The 21,164-nt window shown below is 43.6% G+C and overlaps 7 non-coding genes and 27 pseudogenes across 7 annotated transcripts; all 34 read left to right on the forward strand.

Moving 5' to 3' along the window:
• The first annotated feature begins 11 nt into the window (after positions 1-11).
• Positions 12-130, forward strand: LOC148857243 (5S ribosomal RNA; annotated as a pseudogene).
• A 359-nt stretch (positions 131-489) lies between these two features.
• Positions 490-608, forward strand: LOC148857244 (5S ribosomal RNA; annotated as a pseudogene).
• A 359-nt stretch (positions 609-967) lies between these two features.
• On the forward strand, positions 968-1,085 carry LOC148857245 (5S ribosomal RNA; annotated as a pseudogene).
• A 359-nt stretch (positions 1,086-1,444) lies between these two features.
• Positions 1,445-1,563, forward strand: LOC148857246 (5S ribosomal RNA; annotated as a pseudogene).
• Positions 1,564-1,922: 359 nt separating this feature from the next.
• On the forward strand, positions 1,923-2,041 carry LOC148857247 (5S ribosomal RNA; annotated as a pseudogene).
• Positions 2,042-2,400: 359 nt separating this feature from the next.
• On the forward strand, positions 2,401-2,519 carry LOC148857248 (5S ribosomal RNA; annotated as a pseudogene).
• Positions 2,520-2,878: 359 nt separating this feature from the next.
• On the forward strand, positions 2,879-2,997 carry LOC148857249 (5S ribosomal RNA; annotated as a pseudogene).
• A 359-nt stretch (positions 2,998-3,356) lies between these two features.
• LOC148857250 (5S ribosomal RNA) lies at positions 3,357-3,475 on the forward strand (annotated as a pseudogene).
• Positions 3,476-3,834: 359 nt separating this feature from the next.
• LOC148857251 (5S ribosomal RNA) lies at positions 3,835-3,953 on the forward strand (annotated as a pseudogene).
• Positions 3,954-4,312: 359 nt separating this feature from the next.
• Positions 4,313-4,431, forward strand: LOC148857252 (5S ribosomal RNA; annotated as a pseudogene).
• A 3,818-nt stretch (positions 4,432-8,249) lies between these two features.
• Positions 8,250-8,356, forward strand: LOC148857253 (small nucleolar RNA R71). Its single transcript, XR_016095301.1, has one exon. It is a non-coding gene; the product is annotated as a small nucleolar RNA R71 (small nucleolar RNA).
• A 1,362-nt stretch (positions 8,357-9,718) lies between these two features.
• Positions 9,719-9,837, forward strand: LOC148857254 (5S ribosomal RNA). Its single transcript, XR_016098133.1, has one exon. It is a non-coding gene; the product is annotated as a 5S ribosomal RNA (ribosomal RNA).
• Positions 9,838-10,196: 359 nt separating this feature from the next.
• On the forward strand, positions 10,197-10,315 carry LOC148857255 (5S ribosomal RNA; annotated as a pseudogene).
• Positions 10,316-10,674: 359 nt separating this feature from the next.
• On the forward strand, positions 10,675-10,793 carry LOC148857256 (5S ribosomal RNA). The gene has a single exon (XR_016097096.1). It is a non-coding gene; the product is annotated as a 5S ribosomal RNA (ribosomal RNA).
• A 358-nt stretch (positions 10,794-11,151) lies between these two features.
• On the forward strand, positions 11,152-11,270 carry LOC148857257 (5S ribosomal RNA; annotated as a pseudogene).
• A 359-nt stretch (positions 11,271-11,629) lies between these two features.
• On the forward strand, positions 11,630-11,748 carry LOC148857258 (5S ribosomal RNA; annotated as a pseudogene).
• Positions 11,749-12,107: 359 nt separating this feature from the next.
• On the forward strand, positions 12,108-12,226 carry LOC148857259 (5S ribosomal RNA; annotated as a pseudogene).
• Positions 12,227-12,585: 359 nt separating this feature from the next.
• LOC148857260 (5S ribosomal RNA) lies at positions 12,586-12,704 on the forward strand. Its single transcript, XR_016098134.1, has one exon. It is a non-coding gene; the product is annotated as a 5S ribosomal RNA (ribosomal RNA).
• A 359-nt stretch (positions 12,705-13,063) lies between these two features.
• On the forward strand, positions 13,064-13,182 carry LOC148857261 (5S ribosomal RNA; annotated as a pseudogene).
• A 359-nt stretch (positions 13,183-13,541) lies between these two features.
• LOC148857262 (5S ribosomal RNA) lies at positions 13,542-13,660 on the forward strand (annotated as a pseudogene).
• A 359-nt stretch (positions 13,661-14,019) lies between these two features.
• LOC148857263 (5S ribosomal RNA) lies at positions 14,020-14,138 on the forward strand (annotated as a pseudogene).
• A 359-nt stretch (positions 14,139-14,497) lies between these two features.
• On the forward strand, positions 14,498-14,616 carry LOC148857264 (5S ribosomal RNA; annotated as a pseudogene).
• A 359-nt stretch (positions 14,617-14,975) lies between these two features.
• LOC148857265 (5S ribosomal RNA) lies at positions 14,976-15,094 on the forward strand. The gene has a single exon (XR_016097184.1). It is a non-coding gene; the product is annotated as a 5S ribosomal RNA (ribosomal RNA).
• A 359-nt stretch (positions 15,095-15,453) lies between these two features.
• Positions 15,454-15,572, forward strand: LOC148857266 (5S ribosomal RNA; annotated as a pseudogene).
• Positions 15,573-15,931: 359 nt separating this feature from the next.
• Positions 15,932-16,050, forward strand: LOC148857267 (5S ribosomal RNA; annotated as a pseudogene).
• A 359-nt stretch (positions 16,051-16,409) lies between these two features.
• On the forward strand, positions 16,410-16,528 carry LOC148857268 (5S ribosomal RNA; annotated as a pseudogene).
• A 359-nt stretch (positions 16,529-16,887) lies between these two features.
• On the forward strand, positions 16,888-17,006 carry LOC148857269 (5S ribosomal RNA; annotated as a pseudogene).
• Positions 17,007-17,365: 359 nt separating this feature from the next.
• On the forward strand, positions 17,366-17,484 carry LOC148857270 (5S ribosomal RNA; annotated as a pseudogene).
• Positions 17,485-17,843: 359 nt separating this feature from the next.
• On the forward strand, positions 17,844-17,962 carry LOC148857271 (5S ribosomal RNA). Its single transcript, XR_016097185.1, has one exon. It is a non-coding gene; the product is annotated as a 5S ribosomal RNA (ribosomal RNA).
• A 359-nt stretch (positions 17,963-18,321) lies between these two features.
• Positions 18,322-18,440, forward strand: LOC148857272 (5S ribosomal RNA; annotated as a pseudogene).
• Positions 18,441-18,799: 359 nt separating this feature from the next.
• Positions 18,800-18,918, forward strand: LOC148857273 (5S ribosomal RNA; annotated as a pseudogene).
• Positions 18,919-19,277: 359 nt separating this feature from the next.
• On the forward strand, positions 19,278-19,396 carry LOC148857274 (5S ribosomal RNA). Its single transcript, XR_016097026.1, has one exon. It is a non-coding gene; the product is annotated as a 5S ribosomal RNA (ribosomal RNA).
• A 359-nt stretch (positions 19,397-19,755) lies between these two features.
• On the forward strand, positions 19,756-19,872 carry LOC148857275 (5S ribosomal RNA; annotated as a pseudogene).
• A 358-nt stretch (positions 19,873-20,230) lies between these two features.
• LOC148857276 (5S ribosomal RNA) lies at positions 20,231-20,349 on the forward strand (annotated as a pseudogene).
• Positions 20,350-21,164: the final 815 nt, after the last annotated feature.

A 21,164-nucleotide genomic window follows, 5' to 3' on the forward strand; every position in this document is an offset into this window, starting at 1 on the left:
AAAAGGCAAACGGGTCCGATCATTCCAGCACTAATCCACCGGATCCCATCAGAACTCCGAAGTTAAGTGTGCGTGGGCGAGAGTAGTATTAGGATGGCTGACCTCCTGGGAAATCTTTGTGTTGCAACCCAATTTTATTAATAGTTTATTTTTGATATACTATTTGCAAATTCCAAATGTCATTTCGGCGAGACAACTGGAAACAACGCGCCGGATACTCGGACCATTTGCTGTACGATCGTCATTACTGAATTGGAACGGTGCAAAACAGGGATTTTGCCATTCGTCGTGCATTGTGGGCCCCGCGATTGTATTGCATCTATCCGTGGAAGTGGCAGATCTGGAAAGGAATAACTCCGCTCACTTGGGAGCTTGTGCACGTTTTCCAAGGGAGGAAAGTTGCATACACCGTTTTTTCAAGTCTGAAAGAATTAATGGGGGGGAGCAAGAAAGTGAGTGGATAAATATTTAAGCGAGCAAGAAGCAAACAGTTGCGATCATACCAGCACTAATGCACCGGATCCCATCAAAACTCCAAAGTTAAGTGTGCTTGGGCGAGAGTAGTATTATGATGGGTGACCTCCTGGGAAATCATCGTGTTGCAACCTAACTTTAATAATATTTAATTTTTGATATATTATTTGCAAATTCCATATGTCGTTTCGGCGAGACAACTGGAAACAACGCGCCGGATTCTCGGACCATTTGCGGCACGACCGTCATTACTGAATGGGAACGGTGCAAAACCGGGCTTTTGGCATTCGTCGTCCATTGTGGGCCCCGTGATAGTATTGCATCTATCCGGGGCTGCGACAGATCCGGAAAGGAATAACTCCGCTCACGTGAAAGATTGTGCACGGTTACCAAGGGAGGAAAGTTGCATACACCGTTTTTTAAATTCTGAAAGAATTAATGGGGGAGACCAAGATAGTGAGTGCATAAAGATTTCAGCTAGCAAAAAGCAAACAGTTGCGATCAAACCAGCACTAATGCACTGGATCCCATCAGAACTCCGAAGTTAAGTGTGCTTGGGCGAGAGTAGTATTAGGATGGGTGACCTCTGTGAAATCCTTGTGTTGCAACTCAATTTTATTTATAGTTTATTTTGGATAAACTATTTGCAAATTCCATATGTCATTTCGGCGAGACAACTGGAAACAACGCGCCGGATACTCGGACCATTTGCGGTAGGATCGTCATTACTGAATGGGAACGGTGCAAAACCGAGATTTTGGCATTCGTCGTGAATTGTGGGCCCCGCGATTGTATTGCATCTATCCGTGGAAGTGGCAGATCTGGAAAGGAATAACTCCGCTCACTTGGGAGATTGTGCACGTTTTCCAAGGGAGGAAAGTTGCATACACCGTTTTTTCAAGTCTGATAGAATTAATGGGGGGGAGCAAGAAAGTGAGTGGATAAATATTTAAGCGAGCAAGAAGCAAACAGTTGCGATCATACCAGCACTAATGCACCGGATCCCATCAAAACTCCAAAGTTAAGTGTGCTTGGGCGAGAGTAGTATTATGATGGGTGACCTCCTGGGAAATCATCGTGTTGCAACCTAACTTTAATAATATTTAATTTTTGATATATTATTTGCAAATACCATATGTCGTTTCGGCGAGACAACTGGAAACAACGCGCCGGATTCTCGGACCATTTGCGGCACGACCGTCATTACTGAATGGGAACGGTGCAAAACCAGGCTTTTGGCATTCGTCGTGCATTGTGGGCACCGCGATAGTATTGCATCTATCAGGGGCTGCGACAGATCTGGAAAGGAATAACTCTGCTCACGTGGAAGCTTGTGTACGGTTATTAAGGGAGGAAAGTTGCATACACCGTTTTTTCAATTCTGAAAGAATTAATGGGGGGGAACAAGATAGTGAGTGCATAAAGATTTAAGCGAGCAAGAAGCAAACAGTTGCGATCATACCAGCACTAATGCACTGGATCCCATCAGAACTCCGAAGTTAAGTGTCCTTGGGCGTGAGTAGTATTAGGATGGGTGACCTCCTGGGAAATCCTTGTGTTGCAACCCAATTTTATTTATAGTTTATTTTGGATATACTATTTGCAAATTCCATATGTCATTTCAGCGAGACAACAGGAAACAACGTGCCGGATACTCGGACCATTTGCGGTACGATCGTCATTACTGAATGGGAACGGTGCAAAACCGGGATTTTGGCATTCGTCGTGCATTGTGGGCCCCGCGATTGTATTGCATCTATCCGTGGAAGTGGCAGATCTGGAAAGGAATAACTCCGCTCACTTGGGAGCTTGTGCACGTTTTCCAAGGGAGGAAAGTTGCATACACCATTTTTTCAAGTCTGAAAGAATTAATGGGGGGGAGCAAGAAAGTGAGTGGATAAATATTTAAGCGAGCAAGAAGCAAACATTTGCGATCATACCAGCACTAATGCACCGGATCCCATCAAAACTCCAAAGTTAAGTGTGCTTGGGCGTGAGTAGTATTATGATGGGTGACCTTCTGGGAAATCATCGTGTTGCAACCTAACTTTAATAATATTTAATTTTTGATATATTATTTGCAAATTCCATATGTCGTTTCGGCGAGACAGCTGGAAACAACGCGCCGGATTCTCGGACCATTTGCGGCACGACCGTCATTACTGAATGGGAACGGTGCAAAACCAGGCTTTTGGCATTCGTCGTGCATTGTGGGCGCCGCGATAGTATTGCATCTATCAGGGGCTGCGACAGATCTGGAAAGGAATAACTCCGCTCACGTGGAAGCTTGTGTACGGTTATTAAGGGAGGAAAGATGCATACACCGTTTTTTCATTTCTGAAAGAATTAATGGGGGGGAGCAAGATAGTGAGTGCATAAAGATTTAAGCGAGCAAGAAGCAAACGGTTGCGATCTTACCAGCACTAATGCACCGGATCCCATCAGCACTCCGAAGTTAAGTGTGCTTGGGCGAGAGTTGTATTAGGCTGGGTGAACTCCTCGGAAATCATCGTGTTGCAACCCAATTTTATTAATATTTTATTTTTGATATATTATTTGCAATTTCCATAAGTCGTTTCGGCGAGACAACTGGAAACAACGCGCCGGATTCTCGGACCATTTGCTGCAAGACCGTCATTACTGAATGGGAACGGTGCAAAACCGGGCTTTTGGCATTCGTCGTGCATTGTGGGCCCCGCGATAGTATTGCATCTATCCGGGGCTGCGACAGATCTGGAAAGGAATAACTCCGCTCACGTGGAAGATTGTGCACGGTTACCGAGGAAGCAATGTTGCATACACCGTTTTTTCAATTCTGAAAGAATTAATGGGGGAGAGCAAGATAGTGAGTGCATAAAGATTTCAGCGAGCAAGAAGCAAACGGTTGCGATCAAACCAGCACTAATGCACTGGATCCCATCAGAACTCCGAAGTTAAGTGTGCTTTGGCGAGAGTAGTATTAGGATGGGTGACCTCCTGGGAAATCCTTGTGTTGCAACCCAATTTTATTAATAGTTTATTTTGGATATACTATTTGCAAATTCCATATGTCATTTCGGCGAGACAACTGGAAACAACGCACCGGATACTCGGACCATTTGCGGTACGATCGTCATTACTGAATGGGAACGGTGCAAAACCGGGATTTTGGCATTCATCGTGCATTGTGGGCCCCGCGATTGTATTGCATCTATCCGTGGCAGTGGCAGATCTGGAAAGGAATAACTCCGCTCACTTGGGAGCTTGTGCACGTTTTCCAAGGGAGGAAAGTTGCATACACCGTTTTTTCAATTCTGAAAGAATTAATGGGGGGGAGCAAGATAGTGAGTGCATAAATATTTAAGCGAGCAAGAAGCAAACAGTTGCGATCATACCACCACTAATGCACCGGATCCCATCAAAACTCCAAAGTTAAGTGTGCTTGGGCGAGAGTAGTATTATGATGGGTGACCTCCTGGGAAATCATCGTGTTGCAACCCAACTTTAATAATATTTTATTTTTGATATATTATTGGCAAATTCCATATGTCGTTTCGGCGAGACAACTGGAAACGACGCTCCGGATTCTCGGACCATTTGCGGCACGACCGTCATTACTGAATGGGAACGGTGCAAAACCAGGCTTTTGGCATTCGTCGTGCATTGTGGGCGCCGCGATAGTATTGCATCTATCAGGTGCTGCGACAGATCTGGAAAGGAATAACTCCGCTCATGTGGAAGCTTGTGTACGGTTATTAAGGGAGGAAAGTTGCATACACCGTTTTTTCAATTCAGAAAGAATTAATGGGGGGGAGCAAGATAGTGAGTGCATAAAGATTTAAGCGAGCAAGAAGCAAACGGTTGCGATCATACCAGCACTAATGCACCGGATCCCATCAGAACTCCGAAGTTAAGTGTGCTTGTGCGAGAGTAGTATTAGGATGGGTGACCTCCAGGGAAGTCCTCCTGTTGCACCCCAATTTTATTAATATTTTATTTTTGATATACTATTTGCAAATTCCATATGTCATTTCGGCGAGACAACTGGAAACAACGCGCCGGATACTCGGACCATTTGTTGTACGATCGATATTACTGAATGGGAACGGTGCAAAACAGGGATTTTGTCAATCGTCGTGCATTGTGGGCCCCGTGATTGTATTGCATTGATGTGTGGCTCATTGTGACACTAGCAAGTGCACTAGCCGTTCAAGTAATAAAGTAGTGAGTGAAGTATCGTTCCCACGAGGATTTAGGAAACAATTACCAATACTAAATTGAACATTTCTTATCTGATCAACAAATAAATCAAAACTCTAATGAAAGCTAAGAAATCCTAAATTAAAATCTATCTAAATCATTGGTCCAATTGCCTTCAATTCAGGTTAGAAGAGTAAGCAGTAAATGTCAATCTCAGAATTCAGCAATCTATCAATTTGGATCATTCGAATGAATCATGATTGAGCCTTGGTTTGGTGAAACCCCAAGGTCATGAACAGCCTCTCTCAAGCGCATGTTCATCCTATGCATGAGTGACGGTTCTTCTATCTCTAGCAAGAATCTAATCCCCATGCATGCATTTCTTCAAACACTTCTAAGGCATCAATTCAAATCTGAATTGATCACCAACTGAATTGTGCAAGTTATCTCTAACCTTGCACTCAATTCAGTTCTTGAATAGTAGATCTGAATTCCTAGAGTCTCTCTCAAGCACTCTAGGAATTCCAAGCTGTAGATTAATTCGCCCAATCTGAAATTTGCAGATCTGAATTCTCTTTCAAGCAATTCAGATCTTGCAATCTCAGATCTGAGAATTCAGATCTGAGTTTTGAAGATTAGTTGGCCGAATTGATCTGCAATCACACCCTTATTCAAGAAACTTCAAGTACAATGCATGATCATTTGAATGAATCAAAAAGAATTAGATTGCTGAACTGAAATTTTACAAGCTGAAATACATCAAGGAAGAATGGAAACAAGGAGAAAGAAGAAAGAACATATAACTAAGAAACTGAATTCAAATCAAAAGAGAATGAAACTACAAATGATTTAGTACAAAAAATCTTTGAATCACAATCCCTCAATTCGAACTCACCTTCTTCTTCTAGCTTGCTTGTCTTGAACTTCCTTCAGCCCTTCTTCTTCTTCTTCCTTGCGCCTAGCCTTCTTCTCTTCTCTTCTCTCAAGGTGGCTGAACCTCTAAGAGTGGGAGAGCCTTTCTCTCAAGCAATTGAACAACTTTCTCCCCTCCTAGAGGCCTCCTTATATAGTTTTTCAAGGGGCTCTTGCCCCTTCTTGAAGCCTCTAGAATGGGGTGTATTACACCCCTCATGAACCTTCTAGAGTGCTCCCTCCTTCTCTTCAAGAAACTCCTAGAAGTTGCCGCCCCTAGCTCCCTTTGGGCTGCTATTTGGGCTACAACTTAGCTTGCTTTTGAGCTCATGTGGGCTACACTCTAGGCTGTTATTTGGGCTAAAAATGGGCCTTCCTTGCTGGGCCGAATTCTCCTCATAGCTAGGCTTTATTTTCTGGGGTTTTCTCAAGGAATTCACTTGCTCTTTTTGGGCCGAAGTGCTCTCTCTTGCTTCCACGACCGGGCTGGACTGAAATTGGTCTTTTTGAACCTTCTTTTCTTGCCTTTTTCCTTCATTCTCTTGGATTGATTATCCCTGAACCTATTCTTAGCATTAAGCTAAATTAAGGCAAAAATTAATAAAACCGGCATAAAAATCCATGCTAAAGTCCTCAAAAATTATAGATAAATTGTAAGTTCATCAAATACCCCCACACTTAAGCTTTTGCTTGTCCTCAAGCAAAGACATCAGCCATAAACTTAACATTCCCCTCTTCTGTTCTCACCATTTACCTGGTGAACTTTTTAAGATAGAAATGCATTGAGTAGTCGGGGAACTTTTGTAAGTGCTCAACTCTTATTCTTGTAAATTACCAATTAAGATATGTATCAGATCCAAGGAAAGGAGAATATGAATTTCATCATAGTCTACCCTTCACTCCTAATTCATATATAAATCAGCTCCTTAATTGTCAAGGTTAATAATCAAATTTCACTAAGTTTCATATCTGTAACTGAATATCAATGAGAGTTCAACTTTAGAGTGCCCCTTTGAACCTCAGCTATCACCACAATTTCTTAATTCTAGGGGTGAGTGCATCTTATGCTCCATCTCACCCTTTTCTTTTCTTTTTTTTTTTTTTTTTTTTTTTTTTTTTTTTTTTTCGGTGTGAGTGCATTTTATGCTCCATCTCACACACTTTTCTATCTTTTTTTTTTTTTTTTTTTTTTTTTTTTTTTTTTTTTTTTTTGGTGTGAGTGCATCTTATGCTCCATCTCACACTGGTCACTTACTTGAGGTAGGACTCATGTTCTGAGCTGCTAGTTTTACTATTCAACTCAAAATAGCGGAGTCAATTTGGGCTTTTGTCCTTCTTTGCAATTATTGAACCTCAAGAATTAGCACTTCAGATGTGCACTAGCTCTCTTGACCATTAACAATGAAATCAAGGGCTTCCATACACATGAAGGAAGTTAGGGCTAGTCATGCTGAAAGGCATATTCAGCTCTCCTTTTCTCATGCATATATCAAACTGGGTTATTCACAAGAATAAAAACTTAATAAGTACATCAGTCTCCCTCAACTCCTTGAATTCCTTCTTAAAAAAATCATCAAATAAATAGTAATGAACTTGAGGGGTTCCAGTCTTTTTTTTTTTGGTTTTGTCATTGCCTGCATATGTGTGTTGGGGTGCATGGTTTCAGCCCCCATACCCTAGCCTCGGGCTCACTCCCCCACACTTAAGATGAACATTGTCCTCAATGTTCGTAGTGTTAGGCAGTAACAATAAAACTAGCAAGAGCATCATCAAGTAATAGGAGGTATTTAGAGGACTTCCCTGAAGATCATTCTTAAATTCTGCAATATGTTGTCGGTGGAAAACTTCTTCTGCTAGAAATCACTTGCAAACTAGAAGAGGAGATCAGTATCTTTATTCAATTAAATTCTAAGAAAAACTAACTAAACTTAAATGCTATGAAAAATAAAAACAAAAAGCAAGTAAGACAGTTTATGACTAAGTATCTGATTTGGGAATTCTCCCAACAGCCTCTTGTTCCCTTGGGTTTACCATGGTGTTACTAGGTAAGGTACCCGGAGCCCTTTCTGAAATCATCTGTGCCAGCTGTCCAACCTGAGTTTCCAAGTTCCTTATCGATGTTTCGTTTTTCTGAAATCTATTTTCCGCACTAGCTATGAACTTGGTCATCAGCTCCTCCAGGTTAGATTTCGGTTCCGGCTGATAGAAGTTTTGGTGGAAAGGCTTAGGTGCATGCTGATTCAGGTGGCCTCTCCATCCGGGGTTATGGGCATGATGGTACTGATTTCCTGGCTGTCTTGTAAAGTTGCCAACAAAGTCTACTTGTTCTGTGGACTGAAAAGTCTGACTGCCAACTTGGAATTCAGTGCTATCATGGCCTCCCCCACACTTATCATACTGTATATGCATAGCTGCCATCTGCATCTCATCAAATTTTTTTGCTAAGTGCTCCTATTTGTGCAGAGAGAGTTGTGTATGTATCCACATTATGAAGGCCATGCTGCTTTCTAACTGGTGTCCTTTCTGAATGCCATTGGTAGTTATTGGCTGCCATCTCCTCGATGAGTGCATGGGCAACCTCGGGAGTCTTATTGTTTATGGAGCCCCCAGCTGCTGCATCTAAGATGGTCTTGTTTGAATCGGTCAGACCATTATAAAATGTTTGCACCTGCAGCCAAATCGGAAGGCCATGGTGAGGAACCCTCCTTAGTAGCTCCTTGTAACGTTCCCAGGACTCATAGAGAGATTCCCCCTCTTGCTGGAAAAAAGTAGTGATGTCATTCCTCATTTTAGCAGTTTTAGAAGGGGGAAAATATTTAGAGAGAAAACGGCTGGCCATTTCGTCCCATGTGGCTATAGATCCTGCCGGTAATGAGTTCAACCAAGCTTTGGCTTTATCCTTCAAAGAAAATGGGAATAACCTCAGCCGGATGGCATCATCACTTACCCCATTGTGTTTGAAGGTGTCACAGATTTCCAAGAAGTTAGCAATATGGGCATTCGGATCCTCATGGGCCATACCACAAAACTGAACCGTATTTTGTATCATTTGGATTATGGCCGGTTTAATTTCGAAGTTATTGGCAGCAATAGTTGGCCTGATAATGCTGGAGACAGTCCCGGTGAGGGTAGGCTTGGCATAATCCATCATAGTTCTTTGTTCAGCCATTTCTTGTGCTTCTTGTCTGACTTGCTTAGCAGCTCTCAAACGGACACGGAGAGTCCGTTCAATCTCCGGGTCGTAAAGGATCTCTTCCAGTTCAGGTCTGCTTGTCATAAACTGTAAAGGTCAAAGCAATAAAAAGGCCAATATTCACAAAAGAAAATAAATAACTAATCCTATTACAACTGAAAATGTAAAGTGAAGTATTGGAATATACAAACCTACATCCTAAAATAAATAAATGCAGCTAACTAAAAGCATATCAACATTTTATTCAATATACAGAATTCAGTAGCAATTTACAAACAGGTCTGAATTCAGTAATCTCTGAGTAGAACAACAGTTTACAAATTCCTCTTCTTTATATTGCTGAAATCAGGGACGGGATTTAATTACACAGATCTAAACTGCTGAGAGCTGAAATCTCAGTAGCTACTGAGAACAGTAATATACAGTTATGAAATCTTAGCAGCTACTGAGGACAGCCAAGTGCGGATCAGCAGTGATTGTGTTCAGGTCTGAGTTTCATATTAAAAGGCTCTTCTGTGCTACTGAAGGTCAATACACTAAACTGAAGTCAATGTACAAAGGATTGATAGCAATTCAGACATCAGTTCTACACAAAATTGAGATCAGCTCTGAAATCTCAGAAGCCACTGAGAACAACAATAAATATAATAGCAGCTGCTGATAACAGCTGGAAATAAGGCGTCGGATTCTCGGACCATTTGCGGCACGACCGTCATTACTGAATGGGAACGGTGCAAAACTGGGCTTTTGGCATTCGTCGTGCATTGTGGGCCCCGCGATTGTATTGCATTTCTCCGTGGCTGCGGCAGATCTGGAAAGGAATAACTCCGCTCACGTTGGAGCTTGTGCACGTTTACCAAGGGAGGAAAGTTGCATAAACCATTTTTTCAAGTCTGAAAGAATTAATGGGGGGGAGCAAGATAGTGAGTGCATAAAGATTTAAGCGAGCAAGAAGCAAACGGTTGCGATCATACCAGCACTAATGCACCGGATCCCATCAGAACTCCGAAGTTAAGTGTGCTTGGGCGAGAGTAGTATTAGGATGTGTGACCTCCTAGGAAATCCTTGTGTTGCAACCCAATTTTATTAATAGTTTATTTTGGATATACTATTTGCAAATTCCATATGTCATTTCGGCGAAACAACTGGAAACAACGCGCCGGATACTCGGACCATTTGCGGTACGATCGTCATTACTGAATGGGAACGGTGCAAAACCGGGATTTTGGCATTCGTCGTGCATTGTGGGCCCCGTGATTGTATTGCATCTATCCGTGGCAGTGGCAGATCTGGAAAGGAATAACTCCGCTCACTTGGGAGCTTGTGCACGTTTTCCAAGGGAGGAAAGTTGCATACACCGTTTTTTCAAGTCTGAAAAAATTAATGGGGGGGAGCAAGATAGTGAGTGCATAAATATTTAAGCGAGCAAGAAGCAAACAGTTGCGATCATACCAGCACTAATGCACCGGATCCCATCAAAACTCCAAAGTTAAGTGTGCTTGGGCGAGAGTAGTATTATGATGGGTGACGTCCTGTGAAATCATCGTGGTGCAACCCAACTTTAATAATATTTTATTTTTGATATATTATTTGCAAATTCCATATGTCGTTTCGGCGAGACAACTGGAAACAACGCACCGGATTCTCGGACCATTTGCGGCACGACCGTCATTACTGAATGGGAACGGTGCAAAACTGGGATTTTGGCATTCGTCGTGCATTGTGGGCCCCGTGATAGTATTGCATCTATCCGGGGCTGCGACAGATCTGGAAAGGAATAACTCCGCTCACGTGGAAGATTGTGCACGGTTACCAAGGGAGGAAAGTTGCATACACCATTTTTTCAATTCTGAAAGAATTAATGGGGGAGAGCAAGATAGTGAGTGCATAAAGATTTCAACGAGCAAGAAGCAAACGGTTGCGATCATACCAGCACTAATGCACTGGATCCCATCAGAACTCCGAAGTTAAGTGTGCTTGGGCGAGAGTAGTATTAGGATGGGTGACCTCCTGGGAATTCCTTGTGTTGCAACCCAAATTTATTAATAGTTTATTTTGGATATACTATTTGCAAATTCCATATGTCATTTTGGCGAGACAACTGGAAACAACGCGTCGGATACTCGGAACATTTGCGGTACGATCGTCATTACTGAATGGGAACGGTGGAAAACCGGGATTTTGGCATTCGTCGTGCATTGTGGGCCCCGCGATTGTATTGCATCTATCCGTGGCAGTGGCAGATCTGGAAAGGAATAACTCCGCTCACTTAGGAGCTTGTGCACGTTTTCCAAGGGAGGAAAGTTGCATACACCATTTTTTCAAGTCTGAAAGAATTAATGGGGGGAGCAAGAAAGTGAGTGCATAAATATTTAAGCGAGCAAGATGCAAACAGTTGCGATCATACCAGCACTAATGCACCGGATCCCATCAAAACTCCAAAGTTAAGTGTGCCTGGGCGAGAGTAGTATTATGATGGGTGACCACTTGGGATATCATCGTGTTGCAACCCAACTTTAATAATATTTTATTTTTGATATATTATTTGCAAATTCCATATGTCGTTTCGGCGAGACAACTGGAAACAACGCGCCGGATTCTCGGACCATTTGCGGCACGACCGTCATTTCTGAATGGGAACGGTGCAAAACCAGGCTTTTGGCATTCGTCATGCATTGTGGGCGCCGCGATAGTATTGCATCTATCAGGGGCTGCGACAGATCTGGAAAGGAATAACTCCGCTCACGTGGAAGCTTGTGTACGGTTTTTAAGGGAGGAAAGTTGCATACACCGTTTTTTCAATTCTGAATGAATTAATGGGGGGGAGCAAGATAGTGGGTGCATAAAGATTTAAGCGAGCAAGAAGCAAACGGTTGCAATCATACCAGCACTAATGCACCGGATCCCATCAGAACTCCGAAGTTAAGTGTGCTTGTGCGAGAGTAGTACTAGGATGGGTGACCTCCAGGGAAGTCCTCCTGTTGCACCCCAATTTTATTAATATTTTATTTTTGATATACTATTTGCAAATTCCATATGTCGTTTCGGCGAAACAACTGGAAACAACGCGTCGGATACTCGGACCATTTGCGGCAAGACCGTCATTACTGAATGGGAACGGTGCAAAACCGGGCTTTTGGCATTCGTCGTGCATTGTGGGCCCCGTGATAGTATTGCATCTATCCGGGGCTGCGACAGATCTTGAAAGGAATAACTCCCCTCACGTGGAAGCTTGTGTACGGTTACTAAGGGACGAAAGTTGCATACACCGTTTTTTCAATTCTGAAAGAATTAATGGGGGGCAGCAAGATAGTGAGTGCATAAAGATTTAAGCGAGCAAGAAGCAAACGGTTGCGATCATACCAGCACAAATGCACCGGATCCCATCAGAACTCCGAAGTTAAGTGTGCTTGGGCGAGAGTAGTACTAGGATGGGTGACCTCCAGGGAAGTCCTCCAGTTGCTCCCCAATTTTATTAATATATTATTTTTGATCTACTATTTGCAAATTCCATATGACGTTTCGGCGAGACAACTGGAAATAAGGCGTCGGATTCTCGGACCATTTGCGGCACGACCGTCATTACTGAATGGGAACGGTGCAAAACTGGGCTTTTGGCATTCGTCGTGCATTGTGGGCCCCGCGATTGTATTGCATTTCTCCGTGGCTGCGGCAGATCTGGAAAGGAATAACTCCGCTCACGTTGGAGCTTGTGCACGTTTACCAAGGGAGGAAAGTTGAATAAACCATTTTTTCAAGTCTGAAAGAATTAATGGGGGGGAGCAAGATAGTGAGTGCATAAAGATTTAAGCGAGCAAGAAGCAAACGGTTGCGATCATACCAGCACTAATGCACCGGATCCCATCAGAACTCCGAAGTTAAGTGTGCTTGGGCGAGAGTAGTATTAGGATGTGTGACCTCCTAGGAAATCCTTGTGTTGCAACCCAATTTTATTAATAGTTTATTTTGGATATACTATTTCCAAATTCCATATGTCATTTCGGCGAGACAACTGGAAACAACGCGCCGGATACTCGGACCATTTGCGGTACGATCGTCATTACTGAATGGGAACGGTGCAAAACCGGGATTTTGGCATTCGTCGTGCATTGTGGGCCCCGTGATTGTATTGCATCTATCCGTGGCAGTGGCAGATCTGGAAAGGAATAACTCCGCTCACTTGGGAGCTTGTGCACGTTTTCCAAGGGAGGAAAGTTGCATACACCGTTTTTTCAAGTCTGAAAGAATTAATGGGGGGGAGCAAGATAGTGAGTGCATAAATATTTAAGCGAGCAAGAAGCAAACAGTTGCGATCATACCAGCACTAATGCACCGGATCCCATCAAAACTCCATAGTTAAGTGTGCTTGGGCGAGAGTAGTATTATGATGGGTGACGTCCTGGGAAATCATCGTGTTGCAACCCAACTTTAATAATATTTTATTTTTGATATATTATTTGCAAATTCCATATGTCGTTTCGGCGAGACAACTGGAAACAACGCGCCGGATTCTCGGACCATTTGCGGCACGACCGTCATCACTGAATGGGAACGGTGCAAAACCAGGATTTTGGCATTCGTCGTGCATTGTGGGCGCCGCGATAGTATTGCATCTATCAGGGGCTGCGACAGATCTGGAAAGGAATAACTCCGCTCATGTGGAAGCTTGTGTATTGTTATTAAGGGAGGAAAGTTGCATACACCGTTTTTTCAATTCTGAAAGTATTAATGGGGGTGAGCAAGATAGTGAGTGCATAAAGATTTAAGCGAGCAAGAAGCAAATGGTTGTGATCATACCAGCACTAATGCACCGGATCCCATCAGAACTCCGAAGTTAAGTGTGCTTGTGCGAGAGTAGTACTAGGATGGGTGACCTCCAGGGAAGTCCTCCTGTTGCATCCCAATTTTATTAATATTTTATTTTTGATATACTATTTGCAAATTCATTATGTCGTTTCGGCGAAACAACTGGAAACAACGCGTCGGATACTCAGACCATTTGCGACACGATCGTCATTCCTGAATGGGAACGGTGCAAAACCGGGATTTTGGCATTCGTCGTGCATTGCGTGCCCCGTGATAAGATTGCATCTATCCGGGGTTGCGGCATATCTGGAAAGGAATAACTCCGCTCACGTGGGAGCTAGTGCACGGTTACGAAGGGAGGAAAGTTGGATACACCATTTTTTCAAGTCTGAAAGAATTAATGGAGGGGAGCAAGATAGTGAGTGCATAAAGATTTAAGCGAGCAAAAGGCAAACGGGTCCGATCATTCCAGCACTAATCCACCGGATCCCATCAGAACTCCGAAGTGAAGTGTGTGTGGGCGAGAGTAGTATTAGGATGGCTGACCTCCTGGGAAATCCTTGTGTTGCAACCCAATTTTATTAATAGTTTATTTTTGATATACTATTTGCAAATTCCATATGTCATTTCGGCGAGACAACTGGAAACAACGCGCCGGATACTCGGACCATTTGCTGTACGATCGATATTACTGAATTGGAACGGTGCAAAACCGGGATTTTGTCATTCGTCGTGCATTGTGGGCCCCGTGATTGTATTGCATCTATCCGTGGCAGTGGCAGATATGGAAAGGAAAAACTCCACTCACGTGCGAGCTTGTACATGTTTACCAAGGTAGGAAAGTTGAATACACCATTTTTTCAAGTCTGAAAGAATTAATGGGCGGGAACAAGATAGTGAGTACATAAAGATTTAAGCGAGAAAGAAGCACATAGTTGCGATGATACCAGCACTAATGCACCGGATCCCATCAAAACTCCGAAGTTAAGTGTGCTTGGGCGTGAGTAGTATTAGGCTGGGTGACCTCCTGGGAAATCATCGTGTTGCAACCCAATTTTAATAATATTTTATTTTTGATATATTAATTGCAAATTCCATATGTCGTTTCGGCGAGACAACTGGAAACAACGCGCCGGATTCTCGGACCATTTGCGGCACGACCGTCATTTCTGAATGGGAACGGTGCAAAACCGGGCTTTTGGCATTCGTCGTGCATTGTGGGCCCCGTGATAGTATTGCATCTATCCGGGGCTGCGACAGATCTGGAAAGGAATAATTCCTTTCACGTGGAAGATTGTGCACGGTTACCAAGGGAGGAAAGTTGCATACACCGTTTTTTCAATTATGAAAGAATTAATGGGGGAGAGCAAGATAGTGAGTGCATAAAGATTTAAGCGAGCAAGAAGCAAACGGTTGCGATCATACCAGCACTAATGCACTGGATCCCATCAGAACTCCAAAGTTAAGTGTGTTTGGGCGAGAGTAGTATTAGGATGGGTGACCTCCTGGGAAATCCTTGTGTTGCAACCCAATTTTATTAATAGTTTATTTTGGATATACTATTTGCAAATTCCATATGTCATTTCGGCGAGACAACTGGAAACAACGCGCCGGATACTCGGACCATTTGCGGTACGATCGTCATTACTGAATGGGAACGGTGCAAAACCGGGATTTTGGCATTCGTCGTGCATTGTGGGCCCCGCGATTGTATTGCATCTATCCGTGGCAGTGGCAGATCTGGAAAGGATTAACTCCGCTCACTTGGGAGCATGTGCACGTTTTCCAAGGGAGGAAAGTTGCATACACCGTTTTTTCAAGTCTGAAAGAATTAATGGGGGGGAGCAAGAAAGTGAGTGCATAAATATTTAAGCGAGCAAGAAGCAAACAGTTGCGATCATACCAGCACTAATGCACCGGATCCCATCAAAACTCCAAAGTTAAGTGTGCTTGGGCGAGAGTAGTATTATGATGGGTGACCTCCTGGGAAATCATCGTGTTGCAACCCAACTTTAATAATATTTTATTTTTGATATATTATTTGCAAATTCCATATGTCGTTTCGGCGAGACAACAGGAAACAACGCGCCGGATTCTCGGACCATTTGCGGCACGACCGTCATTTCTGAATGGGAACGGTGCAAAACCAGGCTTTTGGCATTCGTCGTGCATTGTGGGCGCCGCGATAGTATTGCATCTATCAGGGGCTGCGACAGATCTGTAAAGGAATAACTCCGCTCACGTGGAAGCTTGTGTACGGTTTTTAAGGGAGGAAAGTTGCATACACCGTTTTTTCAATTCTGAATGAATTAATGGGGGGGAGCAAGATAGTGAGTGCATAAAGATTTAAGCGAGCAAGAAGCAAACGGTTGCAATCATACCAGCACTAATGCACCGGATCCCATCAGAACTCCGAAGTTAAGTGTGCTTGTGCGAGAGTAGTACTAGGATGGGTGACCTCCAGGGAAGTCCTCCTGTTGCACCCCAATTTTATTAATATTTTATTTTTGATATACTATTTGCAAATTCCATATGTCGTTTCGGCGAAACAACTGGAAACAACGCGTCGGATACTCGGACCATTTGCGGCAAGACCGTCATTACTGAATGGGAACGGTGCAAAACCGGGCTTTTGGCATTCGTCGTGCATTGTGGGCCCCGTGATAGTATTGCATCTATCAGGGGCTGCGACAGATCTGGAAAGGAATAACTCCGCTCATGTGGAAGCTTGTGTATTGTTATTAAGGGAGGAAAGTTGCATACACCGTTTTTTCAATTCTGAAAGTATTAATGGGGGTGAGCAAGATAGTGAGTGCATAAAGATTTAAGCGAGCAAGAAGCAAATGGTTGTGATCATACCAGCACTAATGCACCGGATCCCATCAGAACTCCGAAGTTAAGTGTGCTTGTGCGAGAGTAGTACTAGGATGGGTGACCTCCAGGGAAGTCCTCCTGTTGCATCCCAATTTTATTAATATTTTATTTTTGATATACTATTTGCAAATTCATTATGTCGTTTCGGCGAAACAACTGGAAACAACGCGTCGGATACTCAGACCATTTGCGACACGATCGTCATTCCTGAATGGGAACGGTGCAAAACCGGGATTTTGGCATTCGTCGTGCATTGCGTGCCCCGTGATAAGATTGCATCTATCCGGGGTTGCGGCATATCTGGAAAGGAATAACTCCGCTCACGTGGGAGCTAGTGCACGGTTACGAAGGGAGGAAAGTTGGATACACCATTTTTTCAAGTCTGAAAGAATTAATGGAGGGGAGCAAGATAGTGAGTGCATAAAGATTTAAGCGAGCAAAAGGCAAACGGGTCCGATCATTCCAGCACTAATCCACCGGATCCCATCAGAACTCCGAAGTGAAGTGTGTGTGGGCGAGAGTAGTATTAGGATGGCTGACCTCCTGGGAAATCCTTGTGTTGCAACCCAATTTTATTAATAGTTTATTTTTGATATACTATTTGCAAATTCCATATGTCATTTCGGCGAGACAACTGGAAACAACGCGCCGGATACTCGGACCATTTGCTGTACGATCGATATTACTGAATTGGAACGGTGCAAAACCGGGATTTTGTCATTCGTCGTGCATTGTGGGCCCCGTGATTGTATTGCATCTATCCGTGGCAGTGGCAGATATGGAAAGGAAAAACTCCACTCACGTGCGAGCTTGTACATGTTTACCAAGGTAGGAAAGTTGAACACACCATTTTTTCAAGTCTGAAAGAATTAATGGGCGGGAACAAGATAGTGAGTACATAAAGATTTAAGCGAGAAAGAAGCACATAGTTGCGATGATACCAGCACTAATGCACCGGATCCCATCAAAACTCCGAAGTTAAGTGTGCTTGGGCGTGAGTAGTATTAGGCTGGGTGACCTCCTCGGAAATCATCGTGTTGCAACCCAATTTTAATAATATTTTATTTTTGATCTATTAATTGCAAATTCCATATGTCGTTTCGGCGAGACAACTGGAAACAACGCGCCGGATTCTCGGACCATTTGCGACACGACCGTCATTACTGAATGGGAACGGTGCAAAACCGGGCTTTTGGCATTCGTCGTGCATTGTGGGCCCCGTGATAGTATTGCATCTATCCGGGGCTGCGACAGATCTGGAAAGGAATAACTCCGCTCACGTGGAAGATTGTGCACGGTTACCAAGGGAGGAAAGTTGCATACACCGTTTTTTCAATTCTGAAAGAATTAATGGGGGAGAGCAAGATAGTGAGTGCATAAAGATTTAAACGAGCAAGAAGCAAACGGTTGCGATCATACCAGCACTAATGCACTGGATCCCATCAGAACTCCAAAGTTAAGTGTGTTTGGGCGAGAGTAGTATTAGGATGGGTGACCTCCTGGGAAATCCTTGTGTTGCAACCCAAATTTATTAATAGTTTATTTTGGATATACTATTTGCAAATTCCATATGTCATTTCGGCGAGACAACTGGAAACAACGCGCCGGATACTCGGACCATTTGCGGTACGATCGTCATTACTGAATGGGAACGGTGCAAAACCGGGATTTTGGCATTCGTCGTGCATTGTGGGCCCCGCGATTGTATTGCATCTATCCGTGGCAGTGGCAGATCTGGAAAGGAATAACTCCGCTCACTTGGGAGCATGTGCACGTTTTCCAAGGGAGGAAAGTTGCATACACCGTTTTTTCAAGTCTGAAAGAATTAATGGGGGGGAGCAAGAAAGTGAGTGCATAAATATTTAAGCGAGCAAGAAGCAAACAGTTGCGATCATACCAGCACTAATGCACCGGATCCCATCAAAACTCCAAAGTTAAGTGTGCTTGGGCGAGAGTAGTATTATGATGGGTGACCACCTGGGAAATCATCGTGTTGCAACCCAACTTTAATAATATTTTATTTTTGATATATTATTTGCAAATTCCATATGTCGTTTCGGCGAGACAACAGGAAACAACGCGCCAGATTCTCGGACCATTTGCGGCACGACCGTCATTTCTGAATGGGAACGGTGCAAAACCAGGCTTTTGGCATTCGTCGTGCATTGTGGGCGCCGCGATAGTATTGCATCTATCAGGGGCTGCGACAGATCTGTAAAGGAATAACTCCGCTCACGTGGAAGCTTGTGTACGGTTATTGAGGGAGGAAAGTTGCATACACCGTTTTTTCAATTCTGAAAGAATTAATGGGGGGGAGCAAGATAGTGAGTGCATAAAGATTTAAGCGAGCAAGAAGCAAACGGTTGCGATCATACCAGCACTAATGTACCGGATCCCATCAGAACTCCGAAGTTAAGTGTGCTTGGGTGAGAGTTGTATTAGGCTGGGTGAACTCCTCGGAAATCATCGTGTTGCAACCCAATTTTATTAATATTTTATTTTTGATCTATTATTTGCAATTTCCATAAGTCGTTTCGGCGAGACAACTGGAAACAACGCGCCGGATTCTCGGACCATTTGCGGCAAGACCGTCATTACTGAATGGGAACGGTGCAAAACTGGGCTTTTGGCATTCGTCGTGCATTGTGGGCCCCGTGATAGTATTGCATCTATCCGGGGCTGCGACAGATCTGGAAAGGAATAACTCCGCTCACGTGGAAGCTTGTGTACGGTTACTAAGGGATGAAAGTTGCATACACCGTTTTTTCAAGTCTGAAAGAATTAATGGGGGGGAGCAAGATGGTGAGTGCATAAAGATTTAAGCGAGCAAGAAGCAAACGGTTGCGATCATACCAGCACTAATGCACCGGATCCCATCAGAACTCCGAAGTTAACTGTGCTTGGGCGAGAGTAGTATTAGGATGGGTGACCTCCTGGGAAATCATCGTGTTGCAACCCAATTTTATTAATATTTTATTTTTGATATATTATTTGCAAATTCCATATGTCGTTTCGGCGAGACAACTGGAAACAACGTGCCGGATTCTCGGACCATTTGCGGCACGACCGTCATTACTGAATGGAAACGGTGCAAAACCAGGCTTTTGGCATTCATCGTGCATTGTGGGCCCTGTGATAGTATTGCATCTATCCGTGGCTGTGACAGATCTGGAAAGGAATAACTCCGCTTACGTGGAAACTTGTGCACGGTTACCAAGGGAGGAAATTTGCATACACCGTTTTTTCAAGTCTGAAATAGTTAATGGTGGGGAACAAGATAGTAAGTGCATAAAGATTTAAGCGAGCAAGAAGCTAACTGGTCCGATCATACCAGCACTAATGCACTGGATCCCATCAGAACTCCGAAGTTAAGTGTGCTTGGGCGAGTAGTTTTAGGATGGGTGACCTCTTGGGAATTTCTCGTGTTTCACCCCAATTTTTTTAACATTTTATCTTTGATATACTATTTGCAAATTCCATATGTCATTTCGGCGAGACAACTGGAAACAACGCGCCGGATTCTTGGACCATTTGCGGCACGACCGTCATTACTAAATGGGAACGGTGCAAAACCGGGCTTTTGGCAATCGTCGTGCATGGTGGGCCCCAGGATAGTATTGCATCTACTGGGGCTGCGACAGATCGGTAAAGGAATAACTCTGCTCACGTGGGAGCTTGTGCACGGTTACCAAGGGAGGAAAGTTGCATACACCGTTTTTTCAAGTCTGAAAGAATTAATGTGGGGGAGCAAAATAGTGAGTGCATAAAGATTTAAGCGAGCAAGAAGCAAACGGTTGTGATCATACCAGCACTAATGCACCGAATCCCATCAGAACTCGGAAGTTACGTGTGCTTGGGCGAGAGTAGTATTCGGATGGGTGACCTCTTGGAAAATCATCATTTTGCAACCCAATTTTATTACTATTTTATTTTTGATATATTATTTGCAAATTCCATATGTCGTTTCGGCGAGACAACTGGAATCAACGCGCCGGATACTCGGACCATTTGCGACACGATCGTCAATACTGAATGGGAACGGTGCAAAACCGGGCTTTTGGCATTCGTCGTGCATTGTGGGCCCTGCGATAGTATTGCATCTATCCGGGTTTGCGGTAGATCTGGAAAGGAATAAATCCGCTCACGTGGGAGCTAGTGCACGGTTACGAAGGGAGGAAAGTTGGACTCATCATTTTTTCAAGTCTGAAAGAATTAATGGAGGTGAGCAAGATAGTTAGTGCATAAAGATTTAAGCGAGCAAGAAGCAAACTGGTCCGATCAACCAGCACTAATCCCCCGGATCCCATCAGAACTCCGAAGTTAAGAATGCTTGTGCGAGAGTAGTATTAGGATGGGTGACCTCCTGGGAAATCCTTGTGTTGCAACCCAATTTTATTAATATTTTATTTTTGATATACTATATGCAAATTCCATATGTCGTTTCGGCGAGACAACTGGAAACAACGCGCCGGATACTCGGACAATTTGTGGCACGATCGTCACTACTGAATGGGAACGGTGCAAAATCGGACTTTTGGCATTCGTTGTGCATTGTGTGCCCTGCGATAGTATTGCATCTATCCGGGGCTGCGACAGATCTGGAAAGGAATAACTCCGCTCAAATGAAGCTTGTGCACTGTTACCAAGGGAGGAAAGTTGCATACACCGTTTTTTCAAGACTGAAAGAATTAATGGGGGGGAGCAAGATAGTGAGTGCATAAAGATT

The sequence above is a fragment of the Nelumbo lutea genome, chromosome 4, assembly GCF_056320005.1.
Source record: "Nelumbo lutea isolate HS-2025 chromosome 4, American lotus-T2T, whole genome shotgun sequence".
In the NCBI taxonomy this organism is placed as follows: Eukaryota; Viridiplantae; Streptophyta; class Magnoliopsida; order Proteales; family Nelumbonaceae; genus Nelumbo; species Nelumbo lutea.